The following is a 17,924-nucleotide window of genomic DNA, read 5'->3' on the forward strand; positions in this document are numbered from 1 at the left end:
GTTTTCACGAACCGATACGACTTAGGGTACCTTTAAGTAAAGAGCATATTCCTACCTTAAAGGCTGGCAGCGAATCTCTTGGCGCCTGTTGTTGCCCATGGACGGGTGTCCATGGGCAACAACAGGTGACTCACCTCTCTCCATCCTGTGATCCTCTTGCCCGTTTGCCCCGTCTTATACAAAAAAATCGCAATACCAGAGGATAGATCATTTTAAAGAAAATAATTGTCCCCGATACCACAGCTATCCAGAGACAATTCCAGTCTTAGACCTTTAATTCGTTTTGGTTCAGGAACAGCATAGCCCTGATTCTTCAGTCACTGTGTTAGGCAAGTAGTTTCTTGCCTCTTTCGCGATGAAGTCTAGTGTTCTCTCCATGTAACATTACAATTTGAGTAATAAGCTATTACAGTTTCTTTAACCAAATAGAAGGACAGACAAGGTTGCGGTCTTCACCCAATGGCAAGAGGCCTGAAAGGGCAAACATTCAATTGAAACAGTTTAGTGGTGGCCGATCACGAGGTAATCCCTTTTAACCTGATCTCAAGACTCGAAACCCGGGCTTGAATCCCAGTAGGTGCAAACATTTGTATGATGAAGATGATTGTTTTTATACGAGTTGTGATGAAGTTATGCATTTTTAAGTAGGTATATTGTACTAAATGAGTTTGTCATTTACTCTTAAACTCATGTGCAGTTTTATAGAGAAAACTGGCATATTAAAAAAGGCATAAAAAGGCATTTATTTTCTCAAAATTGATTCCTTTAGAATTCTTTTTGATGTCATTTCTTATACTACTAGATACTACTACCGCTTCGGAAACAAATGGCGCTCTGAGAGAGAAGAAGCGGCGCAAGAAACTCTCCAGCATTCTTTTTTTTTGCGCTCTTTTCAATAAAAGTATACAATATTGTACAGTTGCTATAAAATAATCACAATCTAGTCCCAGGCTGTCCGATCATTTAGATATTCATTTATTATTAAAAATGTTACGAGCTCCAGAGCATAACATCTATTACATTATTTAAAAGCATAATTATAACAGTTAGTTAATATCTCTCACTATTGTTGGCAGCCTTGCTGAATATACTGAAGATAAATATATATATTTTCTATGGAAAATGTGGACAAAAAATTGTATGGGTCACTTGTTATTAAGTCATCACCACCGCTCACATTCTCTCGCAACACCAGAGGAATCACAGGAGCGTTCCTGGAAGGTGTATGCGCTTTTTTTGAAGGTACCCATGTCGGATCGTCCCGAAAACACCGCACAGATGGTGGGGATGATATTCTAATTCATGGCGTGTTGTGCGAAGGTGGAATTCGGCGGCAGGAATCATATGAAACAGCTCTTTGGAACAGCTTGATTTTGATATTGAACATTGACGAAATACAGTTTCTATTTTTAGTAATATCAGATAAATGGGAGCGGCTTTGGAATTTAATAAATGGAACCCATGAGTGAAGTCAGAAACCTTTGAAAATATATTGTATGAATATATTTTCAAAGGATTATCTATCTAAATATATAAAAGAGAATGTATGTTTGTATGTTCCCTAATAACTCCTAAACTATTCGACCGATCTCAATGAAATCTTTTGTAATAGATTCGTTGAAGCTCAAGGAAGGTTTACATATATAATTTATATGGCAAAACAACGTTTGCCAGGTCAGCTAGTTTAAAAATAAAAATGCATTTGTTTATTTATGACGTAAAGTAATCTTAATTAAACTGATGTGTATTAACATTGAAGTCTCAGCAATATATATAAAATAATTTTATTCGAAATGATTTGGCTTTTATGCCAAAGCCTTGGCCTTTAATCTGTCTGGCCACGAATGTAGGGACTTATGTACAGTTTCCATGGGAAATTTAGTCACTGCAAGTTTTAGAAATTTATTTCAGCGTGCCGTTTGGAGCAGGCCGTCACGTCCACTAAAAATGATCATATTTATTTCGGCGTGCCGTTTAGAGCAGGCAGCTAAAAATTATCATAAATTTTATTTCGGCGTGTCGTTTCGAAAAGGCAGGCATGTCTTATAAAAATTATCATAACTTGTAGTCCAAAGGGTTTATATCTGGCCTAGACGAGAGCCATTCTTTCGTCCTTACAAAGTACAGAACGTTGACTTCCAGTGAAGCAGTAGGTTTAAAGTCCAGGGTACGTTTTTAGAAGCAAAGGGTTATTAATTTTAATTAAATAAAGAGGTCTGCTGAGTTAGGTAAGTCAGGCTTATTATTATCATTTAAGAACTTCAATTGTGTTCGCGAAACAGGGTCCAAAAGTCAACAACATGAAGCAATCATCAAGCCATCGGTTTTTGTGCTGTATCTTAAAGAATGAACGACCCACCCCACAAAAAATATATTTCAATCATTTAAAATATTGTTTTCACTTCTCATGCTCTGAAATTGCTTATTTGTGCACGATATAGGCTGCACAAAATCGATTTTTGTGCACAAGTGCACAAAAGGATCTTCTCATAAATGTATCTATATTAAGGCAAAGAAAATGAGCCATACAGCCAAACACAATAAAAAGTTCAGAAATAGAATAATTTATTTTATAATATAATAATAATTTGATTGCCACAAAGAGTTTCTTGCCACTTCTAATTAAGGCTCAACCCTCAAAGGACATAAATAAAATAGATATAAAAAGAAAAGTCATTTCCTTGACCTGCCTGAATAAGGTGATTTTGATTTGATTACCCTAAACATCGAGCTTTTGATTACTGTTAGTAAAAATATAATATTAATTACAAGTTTAAGAAGAATTCTCAAATTGTAAGTAGAGGTATTTGGTGAGTATTGCATGATATGTAGGATTGTATGGATGTATTAGGATTATTTTATAGTTGTTTGCTGAGTTCTCGTACCAGGTTTCATCATGCTCGCATAATGTCACTGCTTGTGGCGGCGACATGGGACGGGTCGTCCCCTTCCCTAAAATATGGTTGAGGGAGGCGACGGCTGGCTCATGCGTCATGCTCGTGAACGGGCGCTGCTTGTGGTGGCGGGATGATCCTGTTGCCGGAGATTCTATGTTTGGATATATACATGTTTATTTATTTATAATCGCTTATAAAATGCTCACAGAATACCTTTATTGATTTATGGTGTATGTGGATGATGCAGCTACTGTACTCAATAACTTTTGTATTAATTTACATTTACTTTTTTGACTTACTCGTGTAAGACATTGATTATTTGACGTTTGAGTGTGTTTGTTGCATCATTTTACATTTTACATATTATATTGTAATTGAAATGATCTGTAAATCTTGATATAAAAGAGTGGCAATGAGTTTCTTGCTACTTCTTTTCATTAGCTCAACCCTTGACGAAATAGCGGTAGATTCAATAAGAAAAATATATTTTTTTTGACATTCATACGTGTCATTTCCGTGACCAACGTGAATAAACTGATTTTGATTTGATTTGATATTTACTTTAATTTATTTGCCTCATGTGTTTTTTAAGACAAAATATATTAACATTTTAATTTAAATACAGTAGGTTATTTAATAAATTAAAAAATATATATATTACAAAATTAATTTAATAGTAGGCTGGATAGGTCTGGAGCCCAAGCCTACGATGTCAATGTCGTAAGATTAAAAAAAATCGGCGGGAAACAGGTCTTGTTTTTCGTGCGTTAATTAATTTCTTAAAATTTGCTAAAATAGTTAAGAATGTCCATGTTATACTACTGTTTTATTTCCTCGCAATCGAATTGAAAAGCAGAGTTTATAACTCGTCCACAAAACTATCTTATCCTCGACATTACTATCAAAAACGACTCGGATAAAAATGGTTCGTTTTGTGCACTCGTTGTAAAATCTACTATTTTTGTGAAATTTGAAACGCGCGTAAATAAAATATTTGAAATTTAAATCCTTTACATCTATTCGATCATTTCCGTAAATCACGTTTATTGCCAGATCGTGATCGTTTGGTTTTTAGGGTTTCGTGGCCAAATGGCAAAAAACGGAACCCTTATAGAATCGTCATGTCTGTCTGTCTGTCCGTCCGTCCGTATGTCACAGCCACTTTTTCCGAAACTATAACAACTATACTTTTGAAACTTTGGTAAGAAGATGTATTCTGTGAACCGCATTAAGATTATTCACACAAAAATAGAAATAAAAACATAAATTTTTCTCTATAGATAGGTATAAAAAATAATATTGAGGTTTCTAATATCATTTATTTCTAAGCTGAATAGTTTGTGCGAGAGACACTACCAAAGTGGTAAAATAAATGTCCCCCCCCCCAGTAACTTCTAAAATAAGAAAATGATAAAACTAAAAAAAATATATGCTGTATATTAACCATGCAAACTTCCACTGAAAATTGGTTTGAACGAGATCTAGGAAGAAGTGTTTTTATATAAACAAATCGTACTATCTATAACTTAATTGAAAAAAAAATACACTATTACTAAATATCGATCAAAGTTACAACGAACTACAAGAACTTTTATATTATGTTACTTGCTGCTACGGAACCCTTGATGAGCGGGTCCGACTCGTACTTGGCCGCTTTTTTATTAATTCCAATGAACTGGAATTTTAATTTTATTTCTTATTCTATTTTTGTATCACCATGTTAGTCCAATGACATTTAACATTCTATTTCTGAACTGGTATTGTTACTGTAACTGCCTTCTTAATTCAACTTGGTAGATATTAAATAATAATAGATATCTATATTATTATTATTATATCTATCGTATATTATAAGCATTAATGTTTTTTATATTGTGTTTCGGTCTGAAGGGCGCCGTAGCTAGTGAAATTACTGGACAAATGAGACTTAACATCTTATGTCTCAAGGTCACTTACTTTCTTAATGATACCACTGATTGGGAATGGAGCCACCATTCTCAGGCTATTAAATAATAGGTTTAATAGTATAATATTACTTTGTAAACATATTTTTTTCGATGAAAAAAATGGCCTGGTGAGTTTGTTGCGCCCATTCTGCTTAGGTCTGAAGCATTGTTTTGGAATGGGTGGTAGTTTTTTACTGTCAAAAAGTGATGTCACATCCTATCTATATATATAAAAATGAATTGCTGTTCGTTAGTCTCGCTAAAACTCGAGAACGGCTGGACCGATTTGGCTAATTTTGGTCTTGAATTATTTGTGGAAGTCCAGAGAAGGTTTAAAAGGTGAATAAACATAAAAATATGTCCTCCGTCGTTCAGAAATCAAGTTGAAAGAATAGTTTGAAATGAATAACTAATTAGAATTTTTACATTTGTTTCTAACTTTCTCAGGAGGTATAAAATAAACTTAAACTTAATTTTAGCTAACTATAGTTGGTAGATTACAGTAGTTAACTAACGATCAGATTATTTTTATGTAGATTGATAAATCTCAAGTTTTGTCACAAATCACAAATTAAATTTCGCAACCATAATATGTATTTGACATTTGACAACCAACTATATGTAGATTGATAAATCATACGTTTGAAATAATTTCATTACAAAAACAGGGAATTATGAAATATTATTGAAAAATTCATAAAAAAACATTATTCTATTTATTATACACAGAACAACATCTGTCGGGTCAGCTAGTTTTGAATAAAAATATTTGAATTTGACGAGCGTAATTATTGTAGTGCCACTCAGAATTTTTGGATTTTTCAAGAATCCTGAGTGGCACTGCATTGTATTGGGCAGAGCGTATCAATTACCATGAGCTGAACGTCCTGTTCGTCTCGTCCATTATTGTCATAAAAAAAAAATTGCACAGAATGCCGGCTTGGTTCGCAGTGTAGTACCCAGTATCCAGCAGCGCCTATTTCTGCCTTCAAACAGTAAATTCATATATCGTCATCATTATTAGCCGGCAGACGTCCACTTCTGGATAAAGGCCTCCCCCAAAGATCTCAACGACAAACGGTCCTGCGCTGCCATCATCCAACGTATTCCGGCAATCTTGATTAGATCGTCGGTCCATCTTCGGTCTATCAATTCATATATATTCTAATTTTATTATTAAAATATTGTATTTGAAGGGCGCCATAGCTGTGGAAATGGGCTCAAGAGACTTAATATCTTATGTCTCAAAATGACTAGAGCTATTGCGATATCACTCAGAGCTTTGGGTTCATGCAAGAATTTTGATCATCATAAAACAAATTCATATAAAAATATCTCTAAGATAATAATATCATAAAAAGCCTTATGAGCTACCAATCCAGTAATAAAATTACATACTTTATTGAAGCCCAGTAGATTATTGATATCGTTAATCAAAAGACGATCTCCAGTCCCAACGACACATATCACGAATCAGGTATGTTAGTCTTCCATGGGTTTGGTGTGTCAGTTTTATGCCTGCTGTAGTCAAATGATGCCATCTAAAAAAACTACATTGTTAACCTTCCATGGTTCAAGTTAAGTTACCCAGTAATTAAGTCAAATTATTCTTTTGTGAGAGCCGTGAACGGTGTGAAACAAACATTCAACTTAATTTCATTAGAGCCTTAGAGGCAGCTGCGTCCGCGCAATAACTTACTGCTGTTTGCGTAACTTGATCAGTCTAATTGTGACCTGTGTGTTGGACGCACGTCGTTTTTGAATGTGTCGTGTTTGTTTACGCAAGTGTACAGTGAAGTGAGTTTTATAAGCTTATACTAATGTAAGTATTGCTTAGTTCTTAAATACATAATACATTCTCCATTTTAGAGGTTATATTTGCCGGGAATAATAGGTTAGTGCACAAATTTTAACCAATTGTATTCACTAGTTTTAAAATACGAAAGTTTGATTTAATTTATTTACGTAATAAATTAATAATGACTTAATGATATTTGGTAATAAGTTGCACCGTTGCAAGTTAAATACATAGTCATTCTTATGATTTATGTTATAAATATTGAGAAGTAATTATTTATAACCTTGTGGGAATATTAATTGCGCAAGATGAGTATCTAAGTTATTTGAATGAAAACAAATCCTAGGTCGTACTCACGGAAATGACATTTTGAGAATATTTACATAAATGGAAGCTGATTACGAAGAGCATATAAATTATTATATTAATATTTTATTGCATTTTGGAGTTACTCTTGCTTTTAAGCATTTTATTTAGACAATTTACATGGTAAGCTTAAATTATCACTGACTTATACATGTATCGAAAAGGCCATCTTCGTGTTTACACTTACCGAGAGTAAAGGCTTCCTCCATATATTTCCACTCCGTTGGATCTCTTACCAGTCTGGTCCAGGTAGCTCCTGCTGGTCGTCCAACCTTATAATTCTACATCTACATCGATATTTTTTGAATTCCAGCGTGGACATACTAGTGTTAGTGATAAATCTCGCGAAGGACGTCCAAAATCCGCCTTCACTGAAGAAAACATCATTGCTGTGAGACAACTAATTCTCGAATATCATCATGTGATGTATCGAAAGATAGAGGCTCTATTAAGCATCTCAGGGACAATCATTCAGAAGATCTTGCATGAAGCGCTTGGTGTGAGAATGCTAGTTTGCCGTTGGATACCGCATCTGCTTTCCGATGATTAAAAGGCGGCCCACTGCAGATGGTGGATGAAAACTCTGCAAAGGTTAACTGAGGAAAGTCAAATCCCGTCTACGATCATATCAGTGGTGATGAATCTTGGATCTATGCCTACGATCCTGATTTCAAACAACAATCTACAATATAAGTCTTTCAAGACGAGCCAAAGCCGACTAAAGGTGTTCGTTCTCGAAGTACTTCAAAGAAAATGGTGGCCACGTTCGTTGGAACAACCGGCCATATTGCGTCTATTGCACATGAAGATCGTAGAACGGTTAATGCAGAGTGGTATACCACAGTTCGTTTACCACAAATGATCGCTGAACTTCGAAAATCTAACTCAAAGCATGTGTGGTGCATCATCATGCACCACTACAACGCAAGCTCACACAGCGCTCGTCAAACCATTGAGTATTTGAAGCAGGAAAAAGTAGAAATTCTTGACCATCCTTACAGTCGTGACCTAAGCCCTAAAGATTTCTTTACATTTCCTAAAATTAAGTAAAGTCTCCGTGGTCAAAGGTTCTAGTCCGGTGAAGAAGCAGTCGACGCTTTCAAGTCACCCATTTTAAGGACCCCCACGAGTGGAATCAATGTTATGATAACTGAATTGAGCAAATGGAAAAGTGCATTAAGCTACGTGGTGAATACTTTGAAAAACAATAAAACGTACGATACGATTCTAGTTGTGTTTTTTTTCTTTAAAAGACAAAACTTAAAAGGCATGTCTCGTACTTATGTATTAAGTCAAATTCAGATAAACTTTATTCAATTTGGCTTCAATAAGTGCTTTGCTTTGGAATCGTCACTATAAATATTTATTTTAAAGTACTGAATCTACCACATGATCAAAAAAATATGAGCTCGTGAGAAGAATACACAAGAAACTCAACGGTCACTCTTTTCAATATAAAAGAGTTTTTTACAATGGCTGTAATATACAAAACAAATTAGTTTCTAAGGTGCTGCATCAAATATATGAATTGTTTTTAAATAATATAAATTATTTCATTAAAACAAAAAAATAATAAACTGTTTATACAAATGATTTGAGTTTTCGTTGTTACGTTTTAGTGTTTCACGAGACGATCTCGTACCAGATTTTGGCGAGACAAAACGTCCTGAGGATGCCTCGTGTAGAGGCGAAACACATGTCGAATTGTTTAAAGACAAATATTGGCGGAATTAACACTAAAGAAAACTCAAATCATTTGTATAATTATGGATTTCCGCAAAGTAACGCCTACTTTAATAAGTAAACTGTTTATATATAAATAATCCTATTGTGGATGCATAAATCTTTAGAGCTTGAATTCATTGTTTGTGTAAGGATACTTCATCAACATGATTACTGTTACAATTAGTAATTGCATCTAAAAATACTATGATTTATTGGGTGATGAAATCTGAAAACACAAAGTTGAAATAATTCTTTCGATATATTGTTGCTTCTTTTTAGTTGTTACAGTACTTAGAATAATAAGTATATGATACATATTCAGTTATGAAATTACTATTAAATACAGTGCAATTTTAAGTAACTTCCTCCAATAATACTTCTTTATATGAATGTTGATATTACAAGGATACTTGTTAAAAAACAATACAATATCTGGTTTTGCAAATGAGCTTGGGCGACGCGACGGGGACAATTACCCTCAGTTACCTTGCAAGCTCGTTTCTCTACTTAATCCATAAGTACTTAAGTTTGAAACGTGTATATGTTATTATCCATACGGTATCGTCGTCAACCGACTTCAAAAAAAGAGGAGACTCTCAATTCGGCTGTGTTTTTATCGTGTGTGAGTTTATCTAATTATCTGCTTAGATAAGACTTAATCTAACATTGGCTTTTATAATGAGTACGGAATAATATGTGACGAGTCTTTTCATGGGCTTAATATAATAATGCAACTATTTCTAAGGGTAGAAAAATGGGGGTTTCCATAACATAACATGCCAGGTGTGAACGGATTTTACTTAGTTATCTTATTTTCAAATACAATTCGAAGAAATCTATTTTGATTTTTAAACGTGAAGGGTATCCACTGGAATCTATATTATTAAGAGTTAATTGAAAACTTCTTTAGCGGCGTTGAGCATTTTTCTTGGGATGGTATAAATGTTAAACTCGCGTCAGGACATTTGACCTGATCGAAAATTCGTAAGACAGTCGTAGAAATTATGGATGTGAGTTGATTTTTCTCAAAGATAACCTTTTTAATGTAAAATTATAGTAGTAGTTCTGAAGTGTAATTTTTTTTATGTAATATAAATTGTAATTTTCGTGTAGGGAAGCGCAATAATTGAATATTGTATTTAACCACATTAATGCTAGTAGTTTTATACTGATAAATAAAGCAATTCGTGAGAAATTATTAATTAACCATTCCAAAATATTCAAAAATGCACAACGTTAATGTTCAAGTTTTCACTTCTGGCGGAACTCCTGGAGTGCAACCCGTATTTTTTGCTTAACTCATACTTTAACATGTTTGTTATTGCTAAAGTTAACTGGTCCAACCCAGTCTTAGAGAAACTCGCTCTGTGAGCATTACACGAGAGAGTATGACTTTAACACCAAAAACTTAGAATATATTAGCACATAGACAACATGATGGTTTAATATTCAAAATACTATGCAGCTAATGCCAAGAGTGGCTGACTGTTTACGACTTATCAATCAAAATCGGTTATAGTAACAATAGTTTCACTTACCTTTTATATCTTGCTGTATCTTTATAAGAGTTAGTTTCGCATGCTTTGTCTGTCTCTACGCTAGTATATTATACGACTATGGTTAACACGCTATGTGCCGTGCCAAAACGTATTCATTTTTAATCGACTTCTACAAAAAGGAGGAGGTTTTTTTATGTTTATTACCTTAGAACTTTCGACTGGATGAACCGATTTAGATGATTCTTTCTTTTTTTGAAGGCTGCTGCTTCCCGTGTGTTCTAGATCTGACAATGGCATCCATGATAATACCATAACTCTTAAATTTGCTATAAATATATGCGCGACAAATCCACAAAATGGAAAATATCTATTGTTTTGGTATGAAAAATAAGTTAAATATGATAGTATGGAACCCATCATAAGCTATTCCGACTCGTAGTTGACTGGTTGTTTAAGTATATCGGTAGATACAGAATTAGGCTTAAATAGCAATGCGGGTTCAATTATCAGCCATTATGTTAATGTTACGCGAGCAGAGCTCATCACTGAGCCGATAGCGACAGTTGCCCCATTTTGTTAATCGTACTTTTAATTTGCACGACGTATCAATAAACGAATGAAAACTCATGTTACAGAATCGAAATGTTATTGTTAATAAGCGTATAATTTACAAACAGTGCTGTTATATACATTTTTGCACGTAGGCATTGTTTCATTTTTGTTTGTAACATATTTAAACAATACACTTTTTATGTGACGTGTGACTATAATTATGGTTTAATTATCAAATTAATTGCTGTTTATTTTTCCGTAACAATGATATTTTATTTATATGTGTGAAACTCATGTTAGTCAAATGAAATTTTGTTTTTAACAAACATAGTTTTGCAAAATACGCTGTTTAAAAGACAACTAAATGACATATTATAGATACGGTACGACTTTAGTTATTTTCGTAGTATTGTCCTATAGTATATTATTTTAGGGATATGCAGACGATGTTAATACCATCTTTATACTGTAGAGTGCTCTACGCCCAATAACGCTATGTATATGGCTCAGATCCGGCTCGAAGGACCATGAAAAGAGTGTACTTAGGGGTAGATATATATATTGGTTTTTATGGTAAAAATATTTATTTTTTTAAGGTACTAAATTAAACTTTGACACGTTAAATAACTTTAATTCATAGTTCTAGTTGTGAGTACGCGGATCTCTACTATTAATTGGTTACATTGGTTAAAATGGTAACTGGGACCGGCCTGATCAATTGCTAAAGGCGTACTATCCCCACCATAGCATTCCCACCATCTGAATGTGTGGCGGTCCTCCACAGTGCGGTTCAAGGAACTTTCTTCCTCGTGCTACAAAGCTGTGGAATGAGCTTCCTTGTGCGGTATTTCGAGGACAATACGACATGAGTACCTTCAAAAAAGAGCGTACACTTTTCAGGCCGGCAACGCTCTTGTAATTTCTCTGGTGTTGCAAAAGAATGTGGCGGCGGTGATCACTTAACACCAGGTGACCCGTACGCTTGTTTGGCCTCCGTAAAAAAGGCAAGTATGTCAACCCATGACAAATGGATTCAAATTCAAATATTTCTATTCTAAATAGGATATGAAATCACTAATTATTAAACGATAAATTGCTAATTCCATCGTTGTGATTTCAAACCAGATGTATCGGAAAAAACGACAGGTAAGAGACACAAATACAAAAGATTGTAGGATGAAGCCGGCAAAGAATGAGACATAAATTTGCATACTATTTTATTTTTATGTATGACGCGAGTAGGTATACCTTAATATATATTCTTACGCATCACACGTCATACGCACGACTTATAACTGCATAGACACCAGGAGAACATAAATATGGTAGCGGTGTTAGTAATGTCTTTCATAGCGGTTGAAATCATGTGTCATCCTAGCAACATGTACCAGGGCTTCATATGCAGTTTAGAGGTTCATGCACAATGCAGGTTTCACTTCTGACATGTGTACTTTGTACACGCGCAATTATTTTAATACAATTTCATTACAATCAAATTTATTATTTCAAAAACCTGAGGGAAGTTCATAATCGCTGTCTTCCTCTCTGGGACTTGACTGTGAGTATATAATATGTCTTACATAAAAACAATAATTAAAAACCATTATCTTAATGACTCTGATTTAAGGAAAATACGGCCGGTAGTAACATAGAATGGACGTAAGTATTTAAATACAAACGGTAGCATTATTATTATCAGCAATATTATTATTAATAAGACTTATATCGCATGGTTATCATTTTGTTTATGTATCTAATTGTAATCATAAAAATATAAAAGTTTTGAAACGTCTGTCGAAATAAGACAAAAATTTCATAAGACCAAATTGGCTTCCAAGAAGCTGGGGGTCATTAATAGAGCACCTCAATACTTCAGGCCGGTCCACATTCTAGCGCTCTACAAAGCGCAGGCCCGGCCACAGATGGAGTATTGCTGTCATCTTTGGACTGGCGTACCCCAGTATCAGCTCGATCCATTTGACCACGTGCAACGCAGAGCAGCTCGAATTGTCGGGGACCCAGTGCTCTGTGAACGGCTGGATCTCTTGGCGTTGGGTAGAAACGTCGCTTCATTGTGTGTCTTCTACCGCATTTATCACAGGGAGTGTTCCGAAGAGCTGTTTAACCTGATTCCTGCCGTGGAATTCCACCTTCGCACGACACGCCACAAGTTAGGATATCATCCTCACCATCTGGATGTGTGGCGGTCCTCCACAGTGCTGTTTTCAAGGAGCTTTTTTCCTCGTACTACAAAGCTGAGGAATGAGCTTCCTTGTGCGGTGTTTCCGGGACGATACGACATGGGTACCTTCAAAAAAGCGCGTACACCTTCCTTAAAGGCCGGCAACGCTCTTGTGATTCCTCTGGTGTTGCCATAAAAAAAAAATAAGACCTACAAAAATACTAATTTTAACTAAACTTAAAATTATGATTAAGATTATTACCAAAAACATGGATACTAATTAAATAATAATTAAAATACTAACAGACATAATAAGACCCATATCACATGCAGATTAAAATACAAAATGTTTAAATTATGCTAAAATACATTAAACTTATGAAATAATAATACACAGTTAACTGTGTCGTCATTTTTTGTTACTGTCCATGCTGATAAATCGAATTATTAAATATAATATTTTCAGACACATCTTCGTTCAAAATGTTTGTATTTTAATACTTACGTCCATTCTATGTAACTACCAGCCGTATTTTCCTTAAATCAGAGTCATTTAGGTACTGGTTTTTAATTATTGTTTTTATGTAAGATATATTATATACTGTATATATACTCACAATTAAGCCTGTTTCACGGAGAGGAACGCAGAGATTACGAAAACCCTCAAGCTTTATAAATAATAAACTTTATTGTGCTTTTTTTTATGGAATAGGAGGACTAACGAGCCTACGGGTCACCTGGTGTTAAGTGATCACCGCCGCCCACATTCTCTTGCAACATCAGAGGAATCACAAGAGCGTTGCCGGCCTTTAAGGAAGGGGTACGCGCTTTTTTTGAAGGTACCCATGTCGTATCGTCCCGGAAACACCGGAGAAGGAAGCTCATTTAACAGCTTAGTAGTTCGAGGAAGAAAGCTCCTTGAAAACCGCACTGTGGAGGACCGCCACACCCAGATGGTGGGGATGATATCCTAATTTGTGGCGTGTCGTGCGAAGGCGAAATTCGGCGGCAGGTATCAGGTTAAACAGCTCTTCGGAACACTCCTCGTGATAAATGCGGTAGAAGACACAATAAAGCGACGCCTCTACGCAACGCCAAGTGATCCAGCCGTTCACAGAGCACTGGGTCCCCGACAATTCGAGCTGCTCTGCGTTGCACGCGGTTTGCTGAAGATTAATTTAAAAAAAGCGGCCAAGAGCGAGTCGGACTCGCCCATGAAGGGTTCCGTAGCAGCAAGTATCATAGTATAAAAGATTATGATTTATAGTAGGGAAAATTATATTAAATTTTTCAAATGGAAAATGCAAAAAATCTTTGCTCAAAACCATACAGTGCAAATGAGCTCTCATCATTTATACGTAATAAAAAATACTACTTACTAGATCTCGTTCAAACCAATTTTCGGTGGAAGTTTGAATGTTTTTTACATAGTTTGGCCCAGTAGTTTTCATTTTATGAACATTTATATGAAAATTTTCGTCTACTTGGATGACATAATTGTTTTCTTTGTACGGCTTTTTTTTGGGTTTCCATTCAAGTTGATTATATATTATAATTAACCGACACTAAAACGTAAAAAATAAAAAAAAAACTACATTTAAAAAAACCGACTTCAAAAACTGAAAAGTATCAAATAACTAAAAATTTAATTTAATATACCTCTTATGCAAACCTTTACCTTTAATATTAATAAAATACTATTATTTGTGTGTACTACATATTGATAGCTTTGAAGTCGGTGCCAAGCCAAATGTAATAAAGGTACCTACACTCGCCACGCGTGACTTTGAGCGGGATAGCTTCGTCTAGAAAAAAACAAACCAAGCGGACAGAGGCACAAGGCCAGACAACCTAAATAAATACAGTAAGTAAGCTGTTTATAATATTAAGTTTTATTTTGTTTAGGGCTTGACACTGGTTTTGAACCTATCAATAGGTAGCACATATAAATAATAGTATTTTAGTAATATTAAAGGTCAAGGTTTGCATAAGAGGCGTATTAAATTAAATTTTTGTTATTAGATAATTTTCAGTTTTTGAAGTCGGTTTTTTTAAACGTAGTTTTTTTATAGGAGTTACAGGGCGGGGGACACATTTTACTACTTTGGAAGTGTGTCTCGCGCAAACTATTAAGTTTAGAAAAAGATGATAAATGAAACCTCAAAATCATTTTTGAATAACTTTGATCGATGTTTTAATAAGTGTATTTAAAAATAAACTACTAACTAGATAAAATTTTGTTTTCAAATTTCATTTGTGTATTAATCCCAGAAGTGAGGGTTATCATTTTAAAACATAACAAATTGATTACTATTATTTAAATAATTCAACAGTCGCCAAGCTTCCTACCATCTCCTCCTGATAATTCTGTCGTCTATCTTTCGCAAAGATGTACTTCATATATATTTTTTGCACACTTTGACAATACCACCAATTTGGAGCTGTTTAAACTGAGAAGAAATTGCCTTTTTCCAAATCTGAAATTTACTTACAAGACAATTATCTAATCTATAAAATTCTCATGTCGCAGTGCTTGCAGTTAAACTCCTTCGAAACGGCTTGAATCGGTCAAGTCTCATGAAATTTTGAGTGCATATTGGGTAGGTCTGAGAAATTGCAGTGGGGCCCCCATATTGAAGGATTGGCGAATAGGCTTAGTTCTGCAGCATATGCGGTTAAGGAAATTAGACGGTTAACTGACATAGATACGGCGATATTAGTTATTTTCATAGTATTATGTCCTATGGTATATTGTTATGGGGCAGTGCGGCCGATATTAATACTATATTTGTGCTGCAGAAGAGGGCTATTCGCGCGATTTATAACCTAGGTCCTAAAGATTCATTAAGAGAAAAATTTAAAGAAATAAACATTTTGACTGTTGCTTCTCAATACATTTTTGATAATGTTTTATATGTTCATAAGCACATTGAGGAATTTTCTAGAAACTGTGACATTCATAATGTTAACACGAGGAACAAACATAAACTTGCTGTGCCTACTACTCGGTTGGGTCGAGTTAGTAAGTCTTTTGTTGGGCGATGTATATGCTTCTACAATATGATCCCAGAAAATGTACAAAACAAATGTGTTACGAAATTTAAAAGAATTGTTAAAAAACGTTTGTGTGGGAAAGGTTATTATAGCATAAACGATTTTCTTAATGACACCACGGACTGGGAATAAAGCGAACACCCTCAGGCTCATTAATTATAAATGTTTATTGTACGATATTACATTGTAATCCATATTTTATATTAAAAAAAAAGCCCGCTGAGTTTCTTGCGCCCATTCTTCTCAGGTCTGAGGCAGTCTCTTTTGAATGGGTGGCAGATTTTGACGTTCAATAAGTGATTTTAAATCCTATTTTGAATAAAAATATTTGAATTTGAATTTGAATTGGACAACATCTATTTTTCATCCCACTAAATGTTAAGGGTGATCCACGCCAAATTTTTTTTTATTTTTTTTAGATTATGAGTCAGCATTAAAAAATACATACAACTTCAAATTTTCACCCATCTACGATCAACAGTTACTTTTGTATCACGATTTTAATATCGGCAATACAAAGTTTGCTGGGTCAGCTAGTATTCATATATTATATTTATTCAAATTCAAAATTCAAATTCAAATATTTTTATTCAAAATAGGAATTATAATCACTTATTGAACGTCAAAATCTACCACCCATTCAAAAGAGACTGCCTCAGACCTGAGAAGAATGGGCGCAAGAAACTCAGTGGGCTTTTTTTTTATATAAAATATGGATTACAATGTAATATGAAGTAGTACCTACTATCAATTACATTTACATAAAGGTCAGAACAATTAAAGTATATAAAAGAATAAATATTAATATTTATATACAGTTTTAGCACTTTTGTATCCATTTCCTAGTTTTTACTTTTTTGATTTATAATTCAATATGGCATTCAATATTTCGATTTATTTAAATTAAACTCTACAAAGCGATATGTTGTGGGAGGTTATTGTCAAACCTCACAAAATTAGCCATATGAATATAGGAAGGGAACGAAAGATTATTTATTTTATTTTTTTATTTATTCAATAGAAACAAACCGTCACATTCATAAATTGTTTACAGGGTATTAAATCTAGACCTAAATTTCCCTAATTTTCATAACAGCCAATATTGATATGAAAATTAGTATGAATGAATGATGAATGAATGATTTATTTATTTAACAAAATGCCGGTACAATAGATCGAAAACAATTTCTCATGAGCCTTATATATTTTACCAGTGTAACTGGTGTTTGAATATTACATTAAATTTAAACAAGATAGGATTAAATAACTTTTTAGTTATACTTTTTAATTATAACTTTGTTTGTATAAATTATAAAAGCATAAAAATAAAATAAAAGTAATGATTAAAATGTCAACATTATAAAAGTCCAAATCCAATTATTGTCAATAACTTTAAAATATCCTTAACCGTTACTTAGTCCTTAATTTAAGATAAGATTATCATTATAGAATTCTGAAATATTATAATAGCATTTGTTTATGAGCAACTCATGAGATCTCCTATGAAATTTATAGTCATTGCTTTTTGTCATCAGTGCTTTTATAGTCATCAGGAAGTTTATTATACATATGCCATGTAGTGTGTACTCTTTCCAAATATCTGTTGCCTTTTAAGAGGCCGAACTAGTTTGTTCCTTCTTTGAGCTCGCAGAGATCTTCTCTCATTCAACTCAACTCATTGTAAGGTTTAAAGTAGCTAGCATTTTTCTTAACTAGTAATTTCAATTCATATATATATATATATGTAGACAGGGTAAGAGAAGAACACGATACCTCTTAAATAAAGGCCTACAGGTATCCAGTGGTTGCACTCCACATAATGCTCTCAGACAGGCTTTTTGTTTTATAAAAACTTTATAAGCAAATACCGAGTTACCCCACAGGATAAGGCCATACCTTAGAAGC

General features: G+C 34.1%; 1 protein-coding gene across 1 annotated transcript in view; it reads left to right on the forward strand.

Annotated features, from left to right (window-relative positions):
- The first annotated feature begins 6,576 nt into the window (after positions 1 to 6,576).
- LOC126978074 (retinal-specific phospholipid-transporting ATPase ABCA4-like) overlaps positions 6,577 to 17,924 on the forward strand; it is a 57,712-nt gene continuing 46,364 nt past the window's right edge. The window contains exon 1 of the mRNA XM_050826784.1: positions 6,577 to 6,665. The gene's annotated coding sequence lies outside the window, so the exon portion shown is untranslated. The remainder of the gene's footprint in view (positions 6,666 to 17,924) is intronic.

This window comes from Leptidea sinapis, chromosome 47 (genome assembly GCF_905404315.1).
Source record: "Leptidea sinapis chromosome 47, ilLepSina1.1, whole genome shotgun sequence".
NCBI classification, from domain to species: Eukaryota; Metazoa; Arthropoda; class Insecta; order Lepidoptera; family Pieridae; genus Leptidea; species Leptidea sinapis.